This window comes from Hyla sarda, chromosome 1, assembly GCF_029499605.1.
Source record: "Hyla sarda isolate aHylSar1 chromosome 1, aHylSar1.hap1, whole genome shotgun sequence".
Classification (NCBI taxonomy): Eukaryota; Metazoa; Chordata; class Amphibia; order Anura; family Hylidae; genus Hyla; species Hyla sarda.
The window spans coordinates 266,939,730-266,951,961 of NC_079189.1; the positions used below are offsets into that span (position 1 = coordinate 266,939,730).

Sequence of the window (12,232 nt, forward strand, 5' to 3'; positions counted from 1 at the left end):
GAGGGCTTCAAAGTTCAGCAGCAATTTTCCAATTTTTCACAAAATTTTCGAACTCACTATTTTTCAGGGACCAGTTCAGGTTTGAAGTGGATTTGAAGGGTCTTCATATTAGAAATACCCCATAAATGACCCCATTATAAAAACTACACCCCTCAAAGTATTCAAAATGACATTCAGTAAGTGTGTTAACCCTTTAGGTGTTTTCCCAGGAATAGCAGCTAAGTGAAGGAGAAAATTCACAATCTTCATTTTTTACACTTGCATGTTCTTGTAGACCCAATTTTTGAATTTTTACAAGGGGTAAAAGGAGAAAATTTATACTTGTATTTGTAGCCCAATTTCGGCAGGCGGGCGCAGTAGAGGGCTCAGAAGGGAAGGAGCGACAAGGGGATTTTGGAGAGTACGTTTTTCTGAAATGGTTTTTGGGGGGCATGTTGCATTTAGGAAGGCCCTATGGTGCCAGAACAGCAAAAAAAAAAACCACATGGCATACCATGTTGGAAACTAGACCCCTTGAGGAACGTAACAAGGAATAAAGTGAACCTTAATACCCCACAGGGGTTTCACAACTTTTGCATATGTAAAAAAAAATAATTATTTTTTTCACTAAAATGTGTGTTTCCCCCCAAATTTCACATTTTTGCAAGGGTTAATAGCAGAAAATACCCCCCAAAATTTGTAACCCCATCTCTTCTGAGTATGGAGGTACTCCATAAGTTGACCTGAAGTGCACTACGGACGAACTACAATGCTCAGAAGAGGAGGAGTCATATTTGGCTTTTTGAGAGCAAATTTTGCTCGGGGGGCATGTCACATTTAGGAAGCCCCTATGGTGCCAGGACAGCAAAAAAAAAACACATGGCATACTATTTCGGAAACTGCATCCCTCAAGGAACATAACAAGGGGTACAGTGAGTCTTCACACCCCACAGGTGTTTGATAAATATTCATGAAGTGGGATGTGAAAATGAAAAATTTGATTTTTTTTTACACTAAAATGCTGGGGTTACACCAAATTTTTCATTTTCACAAGTGGTAAAAGGAGAAAATGTCATCGTAAGTTTGTAAATACATTTCTTTGGAGTAAGGCCATACCTCAAGTCTGGGCGTAAACAGCTTGCACACTGAGAGGAGCAGGTCGCATTCAGGGGCCTTGAGCTTCTGCGTTGCGGCCTATGGAGCCAGAACAGTGGGACCCCCCCCTCAAGGGGCATTACATGGGGTAAATAACTGGGGTACACTAAATAACTAAAATGGAGTACAGTGGGACATAAAATTATAAAACAGGTTATGTTCCCAGAATGATGACCCAAAGCATAGCCAAAACAAAAAAATATGCCTGCCCCAAACCCTATGCTCTGAATCATCATTCTGGGAATGTGACGTGTGTGGCCATCCCTAACCTGTTGCCTCAAATGCGCACCCCGCTCAGGTTGAGAGAGAGAGCGCTGCGCATTTGAGGCAACAAAAAAAGTCCCCGATGATAGTGACTCAGTGACCCATGACCCAGAAAAAAAATACCCCCAGAGGTCTCATCATTTATTTTTTTTTTTTTATTAGTTTTTTGGGGCAATTTAGTGGTTTTATGGTGTTAAATTTTGGAATGTACTCTGGACATGGTACATTGGGGTCAAATTATGGAAAATTTAAATGAAAAGGGAAAAATTTAGTACTGCATGGAAGTGTGATACTCCCTGAAGCAGTTTTTAATGCAGAGGCCCGGATGATCGGGGCAAGTGTCACATTGAGTGGTGGTATCCTTCCGAATCCCCCTCCTGTTACACACTCTGCATTTTTTCTGGGATCGTCCCTTCTTTCCAGTGTGGGGGACCTCACCTGGAAAGTGTTGGCCTGGGACGATCCTGGCACCTATAACTCCAGGTCCTTGGGAAGTCCGGCCTGCTCTTTCCCGGTCGCCAAAGATCAGGACCTTTAGGACTTCTTCTTGGAACTGGAGGAATGTCCCTGTGTTGCCAGTGTACTGGGACAGTACAAAAGCGTTGTACATGGCAACCTGTACCAAGTAGACCGCAACTTTTTTGTACCATACCAGTGTTTTCCGCATGGCCATGTATGGCTTGAGGACTTGATCAGAAAGATCAACTCCCCCCATATACCGATTGTAGTCCAGAATACAATCGGGCTTGATGACCGGTGTTGTGGTACCTCGCACAGGGACAGGTGAGCTGCCGTTACCATGAATAGTGGTCAGCATAAGGACATCCCTCTTATCCTTATACCTGACCAACAACAGGTTTTCATGGGTAAGGGCACGGGACTCACCCTTGGGCATAGGTGTCAGCAGAAAATTTAGAGGAAGGCCTCTCTGGTTTTTCCGCACGGTCCCACATGTGGACATGGATCTGGCGGCAAGGGATGTGAACAGAGGGATGCTGGTATAAAAGTTTCCACGTACACGTGGTAACCCTTATCCAGCAATGGGTGCACAAGCTCCCAAACGATTTTCCCGCTAACACCCAGAGTGGGGGAACAATCTGGGGGTTCAATACGGGAATCTCGTCCCTCATACACTCTAAACTTGAGAGTGTACCCGGAGGCACTATCACAAAGTTTATAGAGCTTCACGCCATACCGCGCCCGCTTCGAGGGAATATACTGGCAGAAGAGGAGTCTCCCCTTTAAAACTGATAAGAGACTCATCAACCGAGAGCTCTCTGAGGGGTACGTAGGCCTCCAAAAATTTGGCCCCAAAGTGATCGATGACATGCCTCACTTTGTAAAGCCGGTCATGGGCGGGATCACCTCGGGGCGGACATGCCGCATTATCTGCATAATGCAGGCATTTCCTAATGGCCTCGAACCGCCTCCGTGCCATGACCATACTGTAAAGCGGGGTCTGGTAGAGGATGTCCCCGCTCCAGTACTGTCTGACACTTGGTTTTTTGACCAGGCCCATATGCAGCAAGAGGCCCCAAAATGTCCTCATCTCTGCTGCATCAATGGCGTACCATTCATTGGGCCTGGCCAAAACAGAATCAGGGTGGTGGGCGATGAACTGCCTGGCGTACAGATTCGTCTGCTCCACCATGTGATTGACAAAACTGTCACTGAAAAAATAACTGAAATAGTCAATTTCAGTGAATCCAGAATTGGTGGTGGCGGGTGTGTGTGTGTGGCGGGGCGGGGTGGGGTGGGGGTGAGTATGTAGTGTGTGTGATTGGTGTAACTAACTGTAAGGGGGGGGGGGGAAGCGCTGCGGGCCAAAAAAAAAATTGCCCAAATGCAGCGCCCTGAATCCCTAATAGGGCCTGGGTCACACTAAAAAAATTGTGGCGGACCCTTTAGGTCCTATTAGGGGGTCAGGGGGGGGAAACATTTTTAACTTTATTTTACTGGTTAATCCTACCTGTCCCTGGGGCTGTGCTCTCTCCCTGCCCTAAGGGGGATCTTCCTCTGTGAGGGTCTCTGATCTTCACAGAGGGGGGGTCCCTGGCTCCTTCTCGCAGCTCTGGCCGCTGAATGAACTCAGGGAGCAAGCAGAGCCGCGAGAAGGGGCCGTTAACCCCTCCCCTGCCGGCTGCTATTGGCCAGACGATCGTCCGGCCAATAGCAGCGATCGTCCGGCCCATAGATACAGAGGGTGATAGGGGGTGATCACCTTGTATCTCCGGGTCAGCGGGTCACACGTGACCCGCATCACCGGAATAGCCGAAAATCGCAAGTGTGAATTCACTTGCGATTTTCGGCGATCGCCTACATGGGGGGGTCTGATGACCCCCCTGGGCATTGGCGCGGGGTGCCTGCTGATCAATATCAGCAGTCACCCCGGTCCGGTCCCCGCGCGGCAGGGACCGAAATTCCCACGGGCGTACAGGTACGCCCTTGGTCCTTACGTACCAGGAAGCAAAGGCGTACCTGTACGCCCGTGGTCCTTAAGGGGTTAAGCAATAATAAAAACTTCAACAGAAAAAGAGCAGAAAAAGCGGAGCACACACCTGGAAATCTTGCTTGTGATGATTTATTTCAAACGAAAAGCAGCAGGTTCCAAAATCCTGACACCCCTAGACCAAGCAGAGCTGGAACGGCAGGAGCTATTCACCTGGACCAGCTGCTGTTTGTTCGAAATGAATCATCACAAGCAAGATTTCCAGGTGTGTGCTCTGCTTTTTCTGCTCTTTTTCTGTTCGTTTGCATTATCTCGCTGTACGTGAGCACCACACAGTACCTTGCTTTATACATCATCCCACCCCCACTGCTACAGAGACATTTCTTTGGCTTGTTCCATTCTTTTCTCCTGCTTGCAGTGCCCAGTTGATGCCTCTCTTAAAGAAGAAATCCCATGCCCCAATTAAAAATAAAATAGCTCATATTAAAGTAAATGTTCTGACCTTCATGATGACCTGGTCCCCGTCAAAATTGCCCGTTCCGTTCGCTCGCAATCGCCGCTGAAATCCCGTAACTTCCGGGTTCATGTATCTCCCTTACTTCCGGTCTGCAATTCAGGTCCCACAGTGCCTTGCGTGTCTAGCACGGCACCAGCCCAGCCTCCACTGCCTCACTTCTCCACCCCCATTACGCCCACACATTCCTCTCCTTCCCCCCCCCCCCCCACGGTCTGCTACACCCCCAGCTTCCCCTGGCAGCCTGTCTCATCCAATCCCTGCTAACCCGGATGCCCCCAGCAGTTGCAAAACTACAACTCCCAGCATGCCCGGACAGCTGAAGGCTGTCTGGGCATGCTGGGAGTTGAATTTTGCAACAGCAGGAGGCACACTGGTTGGGAAACACTGTGTTTCCCAACCAGGGTGCCCACAGCTGTTGCAAAACTACAACTCCCAGCATGCCCAGACAGCTGAAGGCACCCTGGTTTGCAAAAACTGGTTCTTGGAGCAAGGGGGAGTGCCTGCCTCTACACACACGATTTACTTTCACTTCTATAAGCAGGGGAGAACAGCGATCTCATGCCCTCTCCTGACCTGTAGCACTATATTACCGCAGCTTCAGCGCTGATCAAAGTGGGGACACATACTTCTATAGCCCAGACGCAAGGGAGCGCGCTCCTGGGCTATAGAAGTCTGTATTCATGTTCCGATCAGCGCTGAGTCCTCGGTGATATAGTGCTGCCGGGAGGACACAGAGATAAACTGGACAGATGAAGGGGAGAGTGCAGGGGGACAAATACATGGGACAAATGAGGGTGATTACAGTTTTTTGGACTGAGGCAGGGGAGAACACTGTCAGGTCACGCTCTCCCCTGCCATGGGAGAAGAATGAATGTGAGAGTGTGCGCAGGGGCTGCTCTAATTGGCTGAAGCAGCTATTACATATTCAAAGCTGCTCAGCCAACCACGTAGGAGGGGGGTAAATGAATATTTATCAGATGGGGCGGGCAGAGGCCGTGCACGGGGCGGGCAGCTGAACTGAAGGCTGCGTGGGGTATTGTGGGAATGTGTTACGTCACGGCCCCCAGTATAACGGAGGTGAATGGGGGGGTCGCAAGTCTCCAGAAACCTGAACTGCTGACCTTCCTGTCTGACAAAAGAATCAGTGAAAACATACTTTCCATGCAGGATGGGTGATGTAAGTGATTTACAAAGTTATAGAACTTTAATTTCTGCACCTAAACCTGTCCATTTTTTCTCCATGAGACCTCTCCTTTAAACATTATTAACTATTTTAACTTGGTGGTAAATTTTTGCCGATACTTGAATCATTTCTTGGTGAAAAATTCCAAAGTTTCATGAAAAATTTTGCATATTTCTAACTTTGAAGCTCTCTGCTTGTAAGCAAAATAGACAAACCAAATTATATATTGATTCACATATACAATATGTCTACTTTGTTTACATCATTTATGCTTTTACTTTTGGAAGAGATCAGAGGACTTCAAAGTTTAGCAGCCATTTTCCAATTTTTAAAGTAAATTTCAAAATCTGAATTTTTTAGGGGTCAGTTCAGTTGTGAAGTGGATTTGAAGGGCCTTCATATTAGAAATACCCCATAAATGACCCCATTATAAAACTGCACCCCTCAAAGTATTCAAAATGACATTTAGTAAGTGTGTTAACCCTTTAGGTGTTTCATAGGAATAGCAGCAAAGTGAAGGAGCAATTTTAAAATCTTCATTGTTTACACTCGCATGTTCTTGTAGACCCAGTTTTTGCATTTTTACAAGGGGAAAAAGGAGAGAAATCCCCCTAAAAATTTGTAATCCAATTTCTCTCGAGTAAGGAAATGCCTTATATGTGTATGTTAAGTGTTCGGCGGGCACAGTGGGAAGGGAAGGAGCGACAATGGGATTTTGGAGTGTGTGTGTTTCTGAAATGGTTTTTAGGGGCATGTCACATTTATGAAGCCCCTATGGTGGCAGAACAGCAAAAAAAAACAACACATTCTATTTTGGAAACTACACCCCTCAAGGAACATAACAAGGGGTACAGTGAACCTTAACATGTGTTTGATGACTTTTCGTTTTAAAGTCGGATGTGTAAATAATTTAAATTTTTCACAAAAATGCATTTTCCCCCACCCAAATTTTACAAGGGGTAATAGGAGAAAATGCCCCCCCCCCCAAAAAAAAAAATAAAAAAAATTGTAACCCCATCTCTTCTGAGTATGGAAATTCCCCACGTGTGGACGTCAAGTGCACTGGGGGCATACTACAATGCTCAGAAGACAAGGAGTCACATTTTGATTTTGGAAAGCAAATTTTGTAACTGAAATTATTTTTTTCACTATAATGCTGTGGTTTTCCCAAATTCCCCCCAAAATTTTTAACCCAGAGTATGGAAATATCCCATGTGGGGATGTAAAGTGCTCTGCGGGCAAACTACAATGCTCAGAATAGAAGGTGCACCGTTGGGCTTTTGGAGAGAGAATTATGCTGGAATTCAAGTCGGGGGCCATGTGCCTTTACAAAGTCTCCATGGTGTCAGAACAGTTGACCCCCCCCCCCCCCACGTGACCCTATTTCAGAAACTGCACCCCTCACAGAATGTAACAATGGGTGCAGTGAGCATTTACACCCCACTGGCGTTTGACAGACTTTTGGAACAGTGGGCTGTGCAAATAAAAAAAATGTTAACTTTACATTTTCATGGACCATTTTTCCAAAAATTTGTCAGACACCAGTGGGGCGTAAATGCTCACTGCACCCCTTATTACATTCCGTGAGGGGTATAGTTTCCAAAATGGGGTCACATGTGGGGGTCCACTGTTCTGGCACTATGGGGGCTTTGTAAATGCACATGCCCCCCACTTGAATTCCAGTAAAATTATTTCTCCAAAAGCCCAATGGCACTCCTTTTCTTCTGAGAATTGTAGTGCGCCCGCAGAGCACTTTACATCCACACATGGGATATTTCCATACTGAGAAGAAACGGGGTTAGAAATTTTGGGGGGGAATTTTCTCCTATTACTACTTGTAAAAATGGTAAATTTGGGAAAACTGCATTTTAGTTAAAAAAAAAAAAAATTTCAGTTACACATCCGAATTTAACGAAAAGTCATCAAACACCTGTGGGGTGTGTTAAGGCTCACTGCACCCCCTTGTTACATGCCTGCAGTGCACTTTACGTCCACACATGGGGCATATATGTACTCAGAAGTGGTGTTACAAATTATTGGATGCTTTTTTCAGATTACCCCTTGTGAAAATGAAAAATTTGGAATAAATTTAAGGCTCTCTATACCCCTTGTTACATTCCGTGCGGGGTGTAGTTTCCAAAATGGGGTCACATGTTTTTTTTTTTTTTTTTGTGTTTGTCAGAACCACTGTAACGATCAGAACCACTCGTGAGCGCCCGCAGAGCATTTTTTTTTTTTTTAAAATATATTTTATTCACGGATCCAGAGCATGTACAAAGCATATATGACAAAGGTGCATTGAAATCAGTCAGAATCTGGAACAACAATACAATGTCAGGATAATAGGTCAAAAGTATTGTCTGGATCCAGTTTGTAATATGGAGGATTACCCCCAAAATATCGGAAATAACAAGTAACAACTGTGAAACAAAACCTCAAATCTCCCAAGGAAGGCTGCACCATTCCCACCCGAGTACAGTGTCGTACCTATGTAGGGTATTTGCCACCTGAGGTCAGACTATACATTATGCATACAGAGAGTTCTAATAGTGGGGTCCCATAAAGAGTCAAGGATGTAGAGGATCATATAACATTAAGATGGTAGCTCTAGATTACCAAGAGTGCCCCTGAGAGCCTCAGTTGAATACCATGTAGTATGTTTAAAATATGTCATTATCCTGTGACGTTCGCCGACATCAGGTAAGTAGTGCAGATATCTTTTCCATTTATTAAAAAAGGCCTTTGCATGCAACTCTGAGCATCTTATGGACAATAACATCTCTCTATGTAATACAGAATGATATTCCTTTAAGATTTCTGTAATTGTCGGCACGGTAGGTTGGAGCCAGTGTCTAAGCCAGCACAGTTTTGCAATCAAGATAAGTAAGTGTACACCCTTGGGCATTTTGCCCCTATCAGGAGGGTTCGATTCTCTAACAGGTAGATAGTGAAAGAGGTATGGTTCTGGGGAGAACGGTAAATGTCTATCCCAAATGGTCAGTATTAAAGAGGATAGGTCAGACCACAATTTCGACACCTGTGGGCATTCCCATAAGCAATGCCAGAGGTCTGCTCCCTGTAGTTGACATGTCGGACAATGTGTGAGGAACGGAGGCGGGGGTGGCGTGCCCCTCCATTTAAATGCATACGTAGCCTTGTGTAGAATATGCCAATGAATTTCTCTTAACTGTGCACTGGGGGTAGAGCCATTGACAGCCAATAAGCCCTCTAGTAAACAGGGGGCGATTTCAGAGTCACCAAGTTTAGAGGACCATTTGGCAAGAGCTGTGGGCCCCCGTCCCTTTAACGCTATATCCCTGATGGTTGCGTAGATCAGCGAAAGGGAACGGTGGGACTGTGTACTCCCCAACAATTTGTCAAAATCATTAGGTTTTTCTACCGTCGCATAACCTCTCACCACACCATGAAAAAAGGAGCATAATTGATTATACAGCCACTGATGGGAATCGGGAAGGGTATATTTGCTCTGGAATTCCCCCCAGCTCATTAACACTCCAGTAGATTCAGTCAAGAAATCAGCAAACTGAGTGATACCCAGCGATTTCCAATTGTTGCCTATCGGACTATTGGTACAGTGATCAAGCGCAGGGGTGCTCCACAACTGAAAGTGTCTAGAAAGACACCAAGGCATCCCACACATCTTACGGAGCGCCTTCCACGTTGCCAATGTGTCACTAAATAGTACATTCTTTCTCAATGAACCAGGGATATCTTTATAAGGTAAATGAAACAGGGTGGACAGTGAACCCAGCAAGCAGAGACCCCTCTCCAAGGGCGTGTTTGAAAAATGAGCGGTATCAAAGATCCAGTCCCGGACATGTCTAAAAATAGCTGACAAGTTATATAGGCGAGCATTAGGCATCTGCAATCCCCCCTTCTCTCTTGCTAGACATAAAGTGTCATAGGCTACTCTTGGGCGTTTACCTACCCAAATAAACCTTGTAAAACTAGCATGGAGCCTTTTAACATCAGCATGACGTAATAACAGGGGAATTGTCTGCAGCGGATAGAGGAGTTTTGGGAAGCTCATCATTTTAATTAATTGCACCCTACCATAAAACGAGAGAGGCAGGTTCTGCCATCTGTGCAACTCGCCCTCAATTTTCGCAAACAAGGGGGGATAGTTTAGAGTATACAGGGAGAGTGGAGTGCAACCTAATTTTATACCTAAGTAAGAGATATATTTCTTAGCTACTTGAACCAAGGGTACCCGGGCAGGATCATGAGATCCCGAACCTAAAAATAGCAGTTGACTTTTATCTAAATTCACCTTGTAGCCAGATAAAGAGCCAAAAGTGAACAAGGCTCTAAAAACAGCCGGCAGCTGGGTCTCTGGTTCGTTTAGATATAGCAGTATATCATCAGCAAAGCAGCTAATTCGCACCTCCTCCGACCCCACCACAATACCTTCATAGATGCTGTGCTGAAGAAAGTACTGTGCCAGCGGCTCCAAGGCCAAGTTAAAAAGCAGGGGTGAGAGGGGGCATCCCTGTCTTGTGCCCTTCTGTAATGGAAATGGGGTAGAAAGATACCCCGGTAGATGTATTCTAGATACAGGATTCTTATATAAAGCCGACAAAAACGTTCTAAAACTACCCGTTAACCCCATTTTGTTCAGTACCAACTCCAGCCAAGACCAGTGAACATTATCGAAAGCCTTTTCGGCGTCTAAAGACAACAGTGCTGGAGCCCGGCTGGAGTATGGACGAGACGCCACCGCCCCTTGAACTGCTAGAACCGTCCGTATATTGAACACGGCAGCTCTATTTTTAATAAAACCAACCTGATGCGTCCCTATCAGGGATGGCAAATATATTGCCAGCCTGTCTGCTAATATTTTGGACAAGAGTTTAATATCGACATTTATTAAAGATATAGGGCGGTAAGCGCTAGGTTGAGAAGGGTCCTTCCCCATCTTATGTAAGACCTTTATATGGGCCAAATTGCCAGATGGGGGTAACATCCCCACCGACAACGTACTATCATATACTGCCAATAATACTGGACTAAGCTTCTCACGTAGAATCTTAAAAAACTCCCCCGTAAAGCCGTCGGGTCCAGGTGCTTTACAGCATTTCAAGTGGGAAATCGCCTGAGCAACCTCCTCCAGCGTAATAGGGGCATTAATCAAGTCCCTATCCTCCGCAGACAATTCAGGAAGTGTAATGGAACTCAAAAATCCGTCCCCTGCAGCAGTATCTATATCTTGGGCCGCATAGAGGTCTTGATAATATTGACGAAAAACCTCCACCACATCCCTAGGCTGCCTATGCAGGGTGCCAGCTGTATCTCTAAGGGGCCGGATGGGCTCTAGGGGCCGCTGACCACGCGCCATATTGGCCAATAATTTCCCAGACTTGTTTCCAAACCTGTAAAACTCCGCCCTAAACTGGTCCCTGTAGTAGGAATCCACCGCAGCCCGAGAGATTTCAAAATCATGCTGCGCTTGAACCCAAATGTCTTTCTTTACTGGAGTTGGATCATCTAAGAAAGAAGTATAGGTTTGTCTCAGTTGCGTAGTCATGCGATCATAGTTGTCCCTAGCCAATTTCTTATGGTGGGCAACATGTGCTATAATTTTCCCCCTCAACACCGCCTTACCAGCTTCCCAAAACAAATGAGGGTCGTCCCTATGTGCCTCGTTAAACATGGCATATTCCTCCCACCAGTGGCTTAGTAGTTGGACAAAAGACTCATCTTTAGCTAGCATAGCAGGGAATCTCCAAACCCTATCTCCTCCCGGGGGTATTGCTGGGGTCAAAGACAATCCCACTGGTGCATGATCTGAGATAATTATGTCATAAATGTGTTCAGATTGGACATGCGACAAAAGAGGATGGGAAATAAACAGGTAGTCTAGGCGTGACCAGGACAGGTGAGGGTGTGAAAAATGTGTGTACTCTCGTTCCGTAGGATTCAGATGTCTCCACGCATCAACTAACCCCGTAGTGTGAAGGAGTGATTGCAAATATAGTTCCGTGTGTGGTGTACTACCCACATCTCGTCTCCTGTCCTCCGTTGCATTGACTACGGTATTAAAGTCTCCGCCCACCACTATAAATCTTTCTGTGTCCGCCAAAATGTGCGAGGCCAGAGCATCAAAAAAAATGGCTTTCCCAGACTGAGGACCATAAACATTGTATATGCTATAAGAATTATCCCCTTCCATCAAAAGGACATGTTGCAGCAACCCCTCCACATCTTCCCAATGTGCTTTAACACTGTGTACCAGTCTCCTATGTATCAGGATCAATACCCCCCCTTTTCTATTTACAGCTGGGGACCCCAGAACACGTCCCACCCACATTTTCTGCATTCTTACAAAATCCTCTGTAACTAAATGCGTCTCCTGAAGAAGTGCCACATCCGCCTTCAGTTTTTGTAGATGGCGTAAAACAGACGAACGCTTCTCAGGAGAACGCAAGCCAATTCCAAGAAATAATTTTCATATGGAGGATAGGAAAATACGAGTAAAAGACCTAGGTGTTCCTGTAATACAAATAATGGTAAGAGCAAAAGGCAAGTAAATAAACTTAATGAGGTGCAGCCTCCCCGGGAGAAAACCCAAAAACAAAAAAAACACCAACATATAAATGGCAATAACACAGAACCAATCCCTGTCTATGGTAAATCCCATAGATCTAAGCGAGATAGGGAGATTAAG

At 45.6% G+C, this 12,232-nt stretch overlaps 1 protein-coding gene across 3 annotated transcripts in view; it reads left to right on the forward strand.

Moving 5' to 3' along the window:
• The window catches only part of KDM4B (lysine demethylase 4B), a 279,650-nt gene that overhangs the window by 104,562 nt on the left and 162,856 nt on the right, over positions 1 to 12,232 (forward strand). The gene's annotated exons all lie outside the window — the stretch shown is intronic.